General features: G+C 41.4%; 1 long non-coding RNA gene across 1 annotated transcript in view; it reads right to left on the reverse strand.

Annotated features, from left to right (window-relative positions):
- Positions 1 to 324: 324 nt before the first annotated feature.
- The window catches only part of LOC117068230, a 35,623-nt gene continuing 22,627 nt past the window's right edge, over positions 325 to 13,320 (reverse strand). The window contains exon 4 of the long non-coding RNA XR_004431034.1: positions 325 to 915. This is a non-coding gene — a long non-coding RNA (uncharacterized LOC117068230). The remainder of the gene's footprint in view (positions 916 to 13,320) is intronic.

The following is a 13,320-nucleotide window of genomic DNA, read 5'->3' on the forward strand; positions in this document are numbered from 1 at the left end:
GCTTTAAACAAAATCCTGCTGCTTCTGACTGCAGCCCCCAGGCAAGAACTCAAATCGTAAATCAATGTCAACTTTATCAACACCAAAAACCACTGTGGGAGACCTTAAGATTCCTACCAATAAAGCTCAAATCCTGTCAAGTACAATCCTGAGCTACTTCAATATTGATCTTGATATTTATAAGGGAATGCTTATCATTTGCTAACACTTTGCACTTTGTAGAGTCTGTGGCGTTCAAGGAAAGTGTTTTTATTTCTTAAGGAAGTCAAGTTTTAGGTCCATGTTTGTTTGTTTGTTTTAGAAATTAACAATGTCTTATTAGCATCCAATGTTAAGATAATAAAGCTTTCTATGCTAAAACATCAGAAATGGTGTTAGCTGATCATTAGATGTCAGGACTCAGCATGTGAGAAAAGATGACTTAGTCCTCTGAAAGTTGTACTGTGACTACTGTGGGCATTTCTTCAACATGAAATCAGCTCTGTGCTGCCTTTAAGTGGAGAGGATTTCTTGTTTAGTTGTATTAATAAACACTGGCAAACAATGAGTCTCAGGCTAGTGTAAACATCATTTGCAAAGTATTGACTGGCATCTTTGTTATTTTTGCTTTCAAGTAGATTGCATAAAGACATTATTGGCTTGCTTCTGCTGATTCTATAAAATAGATATCTGCAAAATCTGAGGCTTGAAACAGGCAGATAGCAGCCCAGAGAGTTGATTTTCTTAGTTTTCTTTCTACTGCTGGATTGTCTCACAATTCTAAAAACTGGTAAGAGAGCCCAGTGCGGCCATCTCTTCTGTGGTATTCACTTGGAGTCACAGAATTGTGGGCAATTCCATTGTCATTGTTTTCTTTGTTGTCGGTTTCAGGAGAAACTTTATTAAGTTTATAGGTTTTCTTTGAAGTCTTGGATCCTAGTAAAAATAAAAAGAAAAATGTACTCATTGTAAGGAAAAAGAGCACTCATCTCAGTAAGAAAGAAACTGGTGGTGTAATAGAGCATGTGATTTCAGGATATAAACCATAAAGTCATATTTTTATTATTCAAAATGGCAAACTTTTACATCTTTACTACAGCAAGCCTGATGAGCTCAGCCTGCTTTCTGCTAGCTCTTTCTTCCTTACACCTTGTTTTTCCTCCTTTTTAATACTCACTAAAGCTTTTTGTTTTCTATTATAGCGTTTTTCTTCTAACGTCAATTTATACTTTTATTTATAAGGAGCAAAAACAATTTTTCCTTAGCATTTCTTTATTTTCTGTCTATGTTGTTGAAAACTTGACATTACAGTGGATCAGTGCTTTTAATAGCTGTTGAAAAGCCTTACTAGTAAAGGGTAATGGACGGTATCTATCTGGCTCAGCCAAGCCCAGCTGCCGCTCTTCCAGGAGGCAGACCTAGAAGAGGGGACCGAGATAGTGTTCCCAAACATGCCTGCCCCTGTTGTCAGAGCTATTCTGCAGCAGTCCACTTCATTTTATACATTTCGTATCCCATTTTTTTATTAGAGTAAAATTAAAATACCCCTACTGTATACTCGATGAAGTGGTTTCATGTTCATTATCTTATTTAATTCTTATAAAGTGATTAGGTAAGCCTGATCACTCCTGTTACACACATTTGGTTCCTGGGCTCAGAAATCACAAGGCCGGTCTAAAGTTATACAAGGCAAAGTGGCAGTTACTTGTGCTATAGAGTAAGGTTTAAAATGGATACAATTCAAGCTTTAGAAACGAACACAATTCACACATTGTAAATGTGTTTCCATTAAAATTTGGGTGAGCTTGTTATCCAGATTGTTGACGAAATGAAAGTCGTTACTCAGCAACTCACAACAGCCAGCACTTATCAGGCACCCTAGGACACAGGGGCGCCCACAAGGATGGCCTGGCCCTGCTTAGGTCTTGCTGTCTGGCTGTTTAAAAAGTCATCGGGAGAGAAGAGGGACTCCTGCAGATATTAAAACACACCGGCATCACCATGAAGGAATCACTAAGGATGGAGAGGCGGAGTGTTTCAGAGATGGAAGAGGAAAACAGATGTTTCAGTTATATTGGATTCATACAAAAGTAATAGAGATCTTTGCCATTATTTTACTTTTGCACCAACCTAATATCTTCATAAATATTTATGGTAGTGCATATTTCCTGAATTTAACCCATACACATATACCCTAAAATATTCTATTTGACAAACATTTCTCCAGATAGTGCAACAAGTTTCCATAAAACGCTGTGGTCCACCTCGGAGAACAGTCTGTTAACCAAAGTCTAAAAGATAGACAAGTACCAGTCTTATTCATCAACTCACATCCCTAAGAAAGATGATAGAGCCATTGGCTGAGCGTGGTGGCTCACGCCTGCAATCCCAGCACTTTGGGAGGCTGAGGCAGGTGGATCACGAGGTAAGGAGTTCAAGACCAGCCTAACCAAGATGGTGAAACCCAGTTTCTACTAAAAATACAAAAATTTGCTGGGCGAGGTGGCAGGCACCTGTAATCCCAGCTACCTGGGAGGCTGAGGCAGAGAACTGCTTGAATTCAGGAGGCAGAGGTTGCAGTGAGCCAAGATTGCACCACTGCACTCCAGCCTGGGCGGCAGAGCAAAACTCCGAGAAAACAAAAACAAAAACAGAAACAAAAACAAAAACAAAACAAAACAAAAGGCTGATAGATCTCTTAGGCTCTCATTCCAGGGCCAGCAGAGTCTCCCATCTGGAGAGTCTTTGTTTAAGCCCAGTTCCCATGACTGTCCTGCCTCAGTGAAAGGAAGAGCTGGTCATCATCTGTACAATAAGACTTCCCTGTTGAAAAACGTCATTGGATCACCCTTCAGCTTTTTTTATTCAGAAATAAAGCACTTCATCCTTCCATCTAGGTCAAATTTTCTAAGGATCTAGATTCAACTTACAGAGCAAGGAAATCCTGACAGATTTCTGGCAAAAGACGAGAGACGAAGCCAACCTTCCACTGTCAGTCCTGCCCATGTGAGCTGGGTCAGCAGAATGTCCAAAAAAAAAAAAATGGCCATGTTGATGGGACTCCAGGTCCCTCCAGCCTAACCCCGGGTGAAGCTGTCACTCAGGCAGCCCCTACACATGTGTGGAGCATTCTGGGATTCAGAACCTGGAGCTATAGTGCTGGGTTTCTCATGAATACTTTGTAAACAGCTTTCCCTATCCAGCCCCCAAGTGTGAGCTGCTTAGAGAAGTGCCCTTGCAAAATATTCTGGCTCTTCCAAGTTTGCTCCTTATACTTTCTGAGTTAGACATATCATAATGCCCAGGATCATGGTGCCCAGGACATGAGTAAGCTGGATTTTGGTGATGGAACACTGTATCTTATTGCATTGCGTTATGCCTTAGAAAATAATAACATGGACTCAGCAGCCTACAGGTGCATTTTTAGAGGGGTGAGGTAGGCATGGTGCCCATGCACCTTCCATAAGTGCATGCATTAAGACATTATAGAGTACAGATAAGTGTCACAATGGAGGTTGCATTTTGTCTGTTTTCTCAAAGGAAGGGTGAGTACTTATTTGGAGCCACGGAAGAGAGGTTCACAAAGCATCTCCCATCTATGGATGAGACATGGAAGGGCTTCTGCACAGATGGGGTCAGCTTATAACCTGTAGGCCATGTAAAGATATCAGGACAGCCTCTGTCTTAGATTGGGCTCTCCAGAGGTATATCCTGGTTTGTCTGGGAGCTCCAAGAAGCACCAGCAGGGGAGTGGGGAAGCGAGAGAGAGAAATCAGGAGAGTGTGGGGTCAAGCAAGCTGCCATTGTGAACACCTGGAGCTTAATCTCACTGGCGACCTGGGGTTATGATGTTCATGCTACAGAGTTGTCCCACTCAAGGGGCAGGGGACCTGAGTATTTAATTATGATTCCCAGCCATAACTGATCGAAGACTATTCCCAGGCATTAACTCTGGTCCTTTTAGCCAGTCCATCACACAGGCCCATCAGAGGACTTGCAGCCCGGGAAAGCCAGCAGGTTGAAGGTCTGGCAGCTCTTGTAGCAAGAAGCCATCTGCAGGTGTGGAAACAGTGAAGGCAGTGGGCATGTAGGTGAGAACTATCTATATCTACTGTAATCCTGTCCCAAATGCCTCCATCCCACCCATGTGGCAGAGGCTGAAGGAACCTGAAACAGCCCAGTAAACACCAGACCCGTGCAGCCAGCACTGCCCTCTCCCAGGAGCCTCTCTTGACCTCGTTTTATTGAGGCCCTGTGTGCTGGTAATCTGCTGGGTCACTGAACTGGGCCAAGGGAAAAAAACACTCTCAACTCCAGAAAGTCAAGAATAGGTGACTAGGATATGACACGAAGGAAATGTGCTACTGTCAAAGCATGTTTGAAGAACTATGAAACCCTAGTTAACAAAGACTGAAACAAACGTAGAGGGACACAGGAGTGGTCTCTATCAGTTCCTTAAAGAGAGTTGATTTTCTGGAAGGTTTCATTTTAAATTAATTGGCCAACAGAACAATGTTCTGTGCTCTTGGATCCTGATATGCCCTTGTATCTGATGACTGTATACAGTCAATGTAAGTTTTCTGTGTTTCTGGCATGATATTTTGGAACTAGAGCATGAGGACAAGGGGAGAAACCTGAGAAAATGGAAATGCAAGACCTGGTAGGTTCAACCCAGAATACAGCAACTGTTTCCTCTGCAGCTTATAGGAAAAACATATTGTAAAAAGCTGTCACTTGTTGGAAAATTGCTAGAAAGTTTGTTGTTCATCCATCATTCAACAAGTAATTGCAAGCAGCTACTTTCTTAGTCTGTGGCTCTGGGTTACCCCTGGGTTTGCAAACTGGGTTTGCAAACCAGAGCCTGCAGTCAGAACTTGAATGCATTTGTCACCAAGCAATTATCTAGTAGCCTTGGGTTGAATTCCATGGGATGCATTCCACAGTTCAAAGTAAGATATGGCGCATCCACTTAAGGAGACTTAAGTTTAAATGGAGGGGAAATAAGGAAGCCAGCCAATAACTAAATGTTGCATGAGAATCTGGTGACCACAACTAAACAAATGGTCAGGAAAGACACAGCAAGAGTGGATTTTTAACACCAGTGTCTGTGGTGATGCTGGATGCGCTGTCTAGATCTCCCTTGAAAATGGCTTCTTCACACAGCTGTTGGAAGTGCTGCTGCAGACACCCTCCTCTCCTGTGCTCCTGCTGAAGAGCTGCGCTCAGGGTCAGATGTTTTGCAGGCTCAGCCCCATCCAAGGGCTTACAGACATGGGGTTCAGCCCCTGCATCCTAACTCGGGACACTTTTAAAGGGACATTCCAGGTCTAACGCATACCATGGGGTCACTTGAGGCTTCCCTTTGAGACTGCACTGCAGCTCAGCTCCTCTCTCTGCCTAATGCTGCTGTCTTCCCACGCCTTCCCTTTCACAGGTGTTGATCCCATGATTCCAGTATCCTAAGACCCAAGATCCTAATAAACTTCCCATATGCATTCTCCATCTCAGAGCCTACTTCTGAGGGACCCACAACGCAATATAACATTGTTTCAAAACACACTTCTGGTGCTGAGAAGTCCCTCCTTAAAATCTGGCAGTGCCTTTCTACTGCACTTCCTCTCTATTCGCTAATCCTAAACTCGGCCTCCCTGCGGGATCTGCCTCCCTCTCCATCAGTCCCAGCCTTGTCACAGGCCCTCCAGCGTTTCTCAAGGATGGTGAACATTGATGTGTGTGGAATGAATGTGCAGATGATTGAATGAATGAATTGAAGAAATGTGCTGGGATCGTCCTTCCTCAAGGCTTTCCCCTACCTTTCAAGTGTTTAATTCATACACTTCCTCAAGGTCGTAGCTCAAGCTGCTCTTCCTCCAGGAAACTGGCTCTGACCTTCAGACTAGGCCAAGTTTTGTGACCTCACATTACCTGTTATTTTTTCTTCATCTAAATGACCATTTGTAATTCTATACTTTTACGTACTTAACATCTGATTAGATCAGCCAGACCATAAGCTCCACAAGGGTAGAGCTCCTCTATGTCTCTGCCCGTGTCTTTATGTGTCCAACAAAGTACTAGCCACACTGGGAGCTCAACTAGCATTTTCTGAAGGTAGGTAGATTATAAAAAAGAAAGAACGAAAGGAAGAAAGGAAGAGAGGGAGAGAAGGAAAAATGAAAGGAAGGAAGGAAGGAAGTGGGGAGGGAGGAAGGAAGGGAGAAAGAAGGAGGGAAGGAAGAAAGAAAGGAAAGAATGGAGGGAAGAAGGAAGGGAGTAAGGAGGAAAGAAGAAAGGGGGCAAGGAGAGAGGAAAGGAAGGAGGGAAGAGAGAAGAAAGGAAGGAAGGAAGAAGAAAGGAAGGAGGGAAGGAAGGAAAGGAGGGGGAGGGAGAAAGGGAGGAAGGAAGAGAGGAAGAAGGAGGGAAGAAGGAAGGGAGGAAGAAGGGAAGGAGAGAAGAAAGGAGGAAGGAATGGAGGAAGAAGGAGGGAAGAAGGAAGGGAGAGAGAAGGAAAGAAGGAAAGAGGAAAGGAGAGAAGAAAGGAAGGAGGGAAGGAAGGAAAGGAGGGGGAGGGAGAAAGGGAGGAAGGAAGAGAGGAAGAAGGAGGGAAAGAAAGAGGAAGAAAGAAAGAAAGGAAAGAATGGAGGGAAGAAGGAAGGAAGGAAGGAGGGAAGAGAGAAGAAAGGAGGAAGGAAGGAGAGAAAGAAGGAAGGTAGGAAGGAAGGAAGGAAGAAGAAAGAAAGGAAAGAATGGAGGGAAGAAGGAAGGGAGTAAGGAGGAAAGAAGAAAGGGGGCAAGGAGAGAGGAAAGGAAGGAGGGAAGAGAGAAGAAAGGAAGGAAGGAAGAAGAAAGGAAGGAGGGAAGGAAGGAAAGGAGGGGGAGGGAGAAAGGGAGGAAGGAAGAGAGGAAGAAGGAGGGAAGAAGGAAGGGAGGAAGAAGGGAAGGAGAGAAGAAAGGAGGAAGGAATGGAGGAAGAAGGAGGGAAGAAGGAAGGGAGAGAGAAGGAAAGAAGGAAAGAGGAAAGGAGAGAAGAAAGGAAGGAGGGAAGGAAGGAAAGGAGGGGGAGGGAGAAAGGGAGGAAGGAAGAGAGGAAGAAGGAGGGAAAGAAAGAGGGAAGAAAGAAAGAAAGGAAAGAATGGAGGGAAGAAGGAAGGGAGGAAGAAGGGAAGGAGAGAAGAAAGGAGGGAAGGAAGGAGAGAAAGAAGGAAGGTAGGAAGGAAGGAAGGAAGGAAAGAAGAAAGGAAGGAAGGAAGGAAGACAGGGAGGGAGGGAGGGAAGGAGGGAGGATAGGGAAGGAGAGCCATGATATAAAACAGAGTCACAGCATTGTTGGAGCAAATGTCATGTGGGAGGTACCATTGAAGGATAAGCAGAATCAGGAGGGTGCAAGTGGAATCAAGCTTTCCAAGCAAGGAAGAATCCTGGAGGGAAACTAAGAAAGACAGCAAATGCCGAGATGACTGAGGAAACCCAGTGAAGGGAAGGATAGTGCAATCTGAGATGAGCTGGACAGGCTGGGCCTTGAGGCCAGACCTCAGAATGGCTGCTGTAGGTAAGAGGAAATATTGCTCAGTGGCAGAGAGGGTTTTTTAGCTGTTACAAATGTTATTTGTTAAAGACTTTTTAAAGAACAGGTTTAGGTTTACAGTTAAATTGAGAGGAAGAAACAGAGATTTTCTATGTATCTCCAGCCCCTCTCACTCACAGCCTCTGCTGTTATCCATGCCCTCTGCCAGAGCAGCTCATTTGTTATGACTGATGAGCTTACGTTGACACATCACTACCACCTGGTCCATAGTTTACATTAGGGCTCACTTTCCGTGTTGTGCATTCTGACAAATGTACAGTGACATGTATCTGCCACTCCAGTATCATGCAGAGTTGTTTTACTGCCCTAAAAGTGCTCTGTGCTCCATCATTCATCTTTGTCTCCCTCCTCTAAGTCTCTGGCAACCTCTTGTTATTTCACTGTCTCTGTGGTTTTGCCTTTTCCAGAATGTCATATAGTTGCAATTATATAGTATATAGCCTTTTCAGATTGTCTTCTTTCACTTAATAATATGCATTTAAGTTACCTAAATGTATTTTCATGGCCTGATAGCTCATTTCTTTTTAGTGCTAAATAATACTCTGTTGTCTGGATGTTCCACAGTTTATCTACCCATTCACCTACTGAAGGGCCTCTGGGTTGCTTCCAAGTTTGGGCAACTATGAATAAAGCCAAGTTTTAATAACTATGAATCATAGTTAATATCCACACATTTACACACAGATATTTGCGTGGATATTAACTTTTCAACTCCTTTGGGCAAACACTAAAAAGTACAATTGCTGGATCGTATGGTTAAACTATGTTTAATTTTATAAAAAACTTCCAAGCTGTCTTCCAAGGTGGCTGGACCATTCTGCCCTCCCCCCAGCAATAAACAAGAGTTTCTGTTGCTACACAGGTTTACCAGCATTTGATATGTTGTCAGTGTTCGGAATTTGAGCCATTCCAGTAAGTGTGTAGTAGTATTTCATTGTTTTAATGTTTCATTCTTTGCTGACATAGGATGTTGAAAAACTTTCCATACACCCACTTATGTGTCATCTTTGTGTCTTATTTGGTGAGGTGTTCATTCAGGTCTTTGGCCGACTTTTTATTTGGGTTGTTTGTTTTTGCTGTTGACTTTTTAAGAGTTCTTTGTATATTTTGAATAACAGTTCTTTATGAGATATGTCTTTTGCAAATATTTTCTCCCAGTCTGTGACATGTCTTCAGATTCTCTTAATTGTGTGTTTCACAGAGTAGAAGTTTTTAATTTTAATGAGGTAAAACTTACCAATTTTTTCTTTCTTTGTGTTATATCTAAAAGGTAATTGCCATATCCAAGTTCATTGAGATGTTCTCATATGCCATCTTCTAGGAGTTTCATAGCTTTGCATTTTACATTTATGTCTATGATCCATTTGGAGTTACTTCCTGTAAATGGTGTAAGGTCTGTATCTAGATTCATGGTTTTGCCTGTGGATGTCCAGTTGTTTCAGCACCACTTGTGGAAACGACTGTTTTTTCTTCATTGTGTTGCTTTTGCTTCTTTGTCAAAAGTCAGTTGACAGCATGTATGTGGGTCTATTTTCTAGGCTCTGTATTTGCTTCTATTGATCTATTATTTATCTGTTCTTTCAACAATACCACGCTGTCTTGATTACCGTGGCTTTATAGTAGTCTGGAAGGAAAGTAGTATCAACTCCCCAGTGTTGTTCTTATCCTTCAATATGTATTGGCTATTATGGGTCTCTTGCCTCTCCATATAAACTTTATAATTAGTTTTCCAATATTTATAAAATAATTTGCTGGATTTTGATTAAGTATTGCATTGGATATACAGTTTAAATTGAGAAGAACTGAAATTTTGACAATTTAGTCTATTTATGAACATTTATTTTTTTACTTATTTCACCAGAGTTTTGTCATTTTCCTAATATAGTTCATGTACATATTTTGTTAGATTTATACCTAAGTACTTCATTTTGAGGGCTAACATAAACGATTTTTTAAAATTTCAAATTCCACTTATTCACTGCTGATATGTATGTAAGAATGCAATTTACTAAGAAAGAACACAAATAAATGGAAAAACATTCCATGCTAATGGATAGGAAGAATGAATATTGTGAAAACAGCCATACTGCCCAAAGTAATTTACAGATTCAATACTATCCCCATCAAGCTACCATTGACTTTCTTCACAGAGTTAGAAAACAACTACTTTAAATTTCATATGAAACCAAAAAAGAGCCCATATAGCCAAGACAGTCCTAAGTGGAAAAAAAAAAAAAAAAAACAAAGCTGGAGGCATCTTGCTACCTGACTTCAAATTATATTACAAGGCTACAGTAACCAAAACAACATGGTGCTGGTACCAAAACAGATACATAGGCCAATGGCACAGAGGCCTCAGAAGTAACACCACACATCTACAACCATCTGATCTTTGACAAACCTGACAAAAACAAGAAATGGGGAAAGGATTCCCTATTTAATAAATGGTATTGGGAAAACTGGCTAGCCATATGCAGAAAACTGAAACTGGATCCCTTCCTTACACCTTTAACGTAAATTAACTCCAGATGGATTAAATACTTATGTAAACTTAAAACCATAAAAACCCGAGAAGAAAACCTAGGCATTACCATACAGGACATAGGCAAAGGCAAAGACTTCATGACTAAAACACCAAAAGCAATGGCAACAAAAGCCAAAATTGACAAATGGGATCTAATTAAACTAAAGAGCTACTGTGCAGCAAAAGAAACTTCCATCAGAGTGAACAGGCAACCTACAGAATAGGAGAAAATTTTTGGAATCTATCCATCTGACAAAGGGCTAATATCCACAATTTATATAGAACTTAAACAAATTTACTAGAAAAAAACAAACAACCCCATCAAAAAGTGGGCAAAGGATATGAACAGAGAGTTCTCAAAAGAAGACATTTATGCGGCCAAAAAACATATGAAAAAAAAGCTCATCATCACTGGTCATTAGAGAGATGCAAATCAAAACCACAATGAGATACCATCTCACGCTAGTTAGAATGTTGATCATTAAAAAGTCAGGAAACAACAGATGCCGGAGAGGATGTGGAGAAATGGGAACCCTTTTACACTGTTGGTGGGAGTGTAAATTAGTTCAGCCATTGTGGAAGACGGTGTGGCGATTCCTCAAGGATCTAGAACCAGAAATACCATTTTACCCAGCAATCGCATTACTGGATACATAGCCAAAGGACTGTAAATCATTCTACTATAAGGACATATGCATGCGTATGTTTATTGCAGCACTGTTCCCAATGGCAAAGACTTGGAGCCAACCCAAATGCCCATCGATGATAGACTGGATAAAGAAAATGTGGCACAAATACACTGTGGAATACTATGCAGCTATAAAAAAGGATGAGTTCATGTCCTTCGCAGGGACATGGATGAAGCTGGATGAAGCTGGAAACCATCATTCTGTTAGCAAACTAACAGAGGAACAGAAAACCAAACACCACATGTTCTCACTCATAAGTGGGAGTTGAGCAATGAAAACACATGGACACATTGAAGGGAACATCACGCACCAGGGCCAGCCAGGGGATTGGAGGCTAGGGGAGGGATAGCATTAGGAGAAATACCTAATGTAGATGACGGGTTGATGTGTGCAGCAAACCACCATGACACGTGTATACCTATGTAACTAACCTGCATATTCTGCACATGTATCCCAGTATTAAAGTATTTATTATTAAAGTATAATAAAAAAAGGAAAAAGAAAAAACCAAAACCTAGATATATGAAGCCATCATGGAACTGATGTGCTATGTAAGCCAGAGTCACCCTTTGTTGGAATTCGCCTGATTTTAGTAAACTTTCCTTATTGTTTAAAAAAATGCAGTTTACTTTTACACATCAGCCTTGTATCCTGCAACCTTGATAAACTCATGTATTAGTATCCAGAGTTTTTTTGTTTTATTTTGGGGAGAATTTTCTAAATAGACAATTACGTCATCTGAAAACAAAGACAATTTTATTTCTTCCTTCCTAATCAGTATATTTTTATTGCTTGTTTTATTGCATTAGCTAGGAATTTCAGTGTGATGCTGAAAAGGAGTGGTTAGAGGGAGCATGCTTGCTTTCTTCCTTATTTTAGTGGAAAAGATTCTAGGATCTCACCATTAAATATAATGTCAACAAAGGGCTTTGGTAGATATTCTTTATCAGTTTGAGAAAGTTCCCCTCTATTCCTAATTTTCTGAGAGTTTTTTTTAGATCAAAAATGAGTGTACAAATACTTTTGAAAACTAGACAAGAGAAAAAGTTTTTAAAATCTATTTGTAGAAAAAAAGATGCCATCATCTATGCCAAGTATCTACTTAGAAAAATCTTGTTTTTTTGGTTAAAAAAAAAAAAGTAATGGAGGACCATCACCCTGCATTCCACACAACAAAGCTCCTAGAGCTGAAATACAGACTGTGCATTTCTGTGGCCAATCAGAGTGTTTCTTAGAGAAAGCACCAGAGTAAGTGCACTGCGGATGAAAGATCTACATATGGCCTTGAAGACATTATTTTCTGCTCCCAGAGCAGATACTGTGGTGAACTTAAAGTGTCACCTTTACTTAGCACCAACATTACAGGGATTCTATAAATAATGAACAATCATTTTATAAAAGTGTCTACTACTGGACATAGATGTAAACTCTCTAATGTTGTTAGCCATTACTCCTATAAATGAAGAACAGATGTGTTGAGAGTTAAACAAAGCTTTCTTTGAGGTTTTTGTTGTTGTTGTTGTTCATCACCAGGAGACTACAGACTCTTGTAGAGGGGAGAGAGAGGGAGGAGGGAAAATGGAAATTAGAAGTTGGTGGAAACACTTCAGTTCCTGTTGTCAATGTTACTCCATCTCACAGGACACATGTCTTTTACGAAAACAACCTTGGAGCATGTGCTATCCAATTTTGTCATGGGGAGGGGGCTGTGTGTGCGTGCCAGTGTTGATGTTCTTAGTATGAGCTTCCCATGCCAAGGGGAGAGGGCAGCGTACTGGGCATCAGATTGTTATACCCAACATTTCTTTAAATATTAGTTGGTTAACTGATGCCATGTAACAAACCACTCCAAAGGCGTATAACAACAGTTATCAGTTATTTCTCAAGGGTCTCTGCTAACTGAGAGTCAGCTAATGGCACGTTCTCATGGCCATGGTAAAGGTTCAGGGAAGAGAGTAGAAATACCTCATTCTATTGTCCCAAGCAAGTCATATCACTATACCCAATGGCAAGAAGTATGGGAAGTATGCCCCAATTCAAGCGGGAAGTACATCAAAGTCACATGGCAAAGGCTGGCTACATAGAGGGGTGAAGAACAAGGACAATAATACAAAATACCCAATCCTTGTGGGAGACTAAATGGTAGGCTGACCTACAAATCAAGCTACTGAGAGCAAGAGAGAGGAAGGGCTCAGCCCCTTGAAAAGTCTTCAGGCTCAGAAGGGCTCAGCCCCTTGAAAAGTCTCTACTGAAAACCTAGAAATTTAACTCTGGTAGAATAATCCGGGTATCAAGAGGGCAAAAAGCAGACAGCAGGGGACGGCTCGTTCCCCACCAGGTGGAGGTCAAGGGGATCTCAAAAACCAGCAGATAACAGGTTCACATTTCCTCAGGTAGGTCTCGGGTTAGTGTTGCCCAGGAACAAAGGTCTATGTGCTGCTTCCTCCAGAGCCACTGATCTCTAGCAGGTGCGTAAATGCTTGATACAAGACTTCAGTGTGTTGGGGGCGCTAAATTCTGAGACAGGTTTTCTCCTTGCTTGCTCT

Source organism: Trachypithecus francoisi, unplaced genomic scaffold (assembly GCF_009764315.1).
Source record: "Trachypithecus francoisi isolate TF-2019V2 unplaced genomic scaffold, Tfra_2.0 Lachesis_group21, whole genome shotgun sequence".
Taxonomy (NCBI): domain Eukaryota; kingdom Metazoa; phylum Chordata; class Mammalia; order Primates; family Cercopithecidae; genus Trachypithecus; species Trachypithecus francoisi.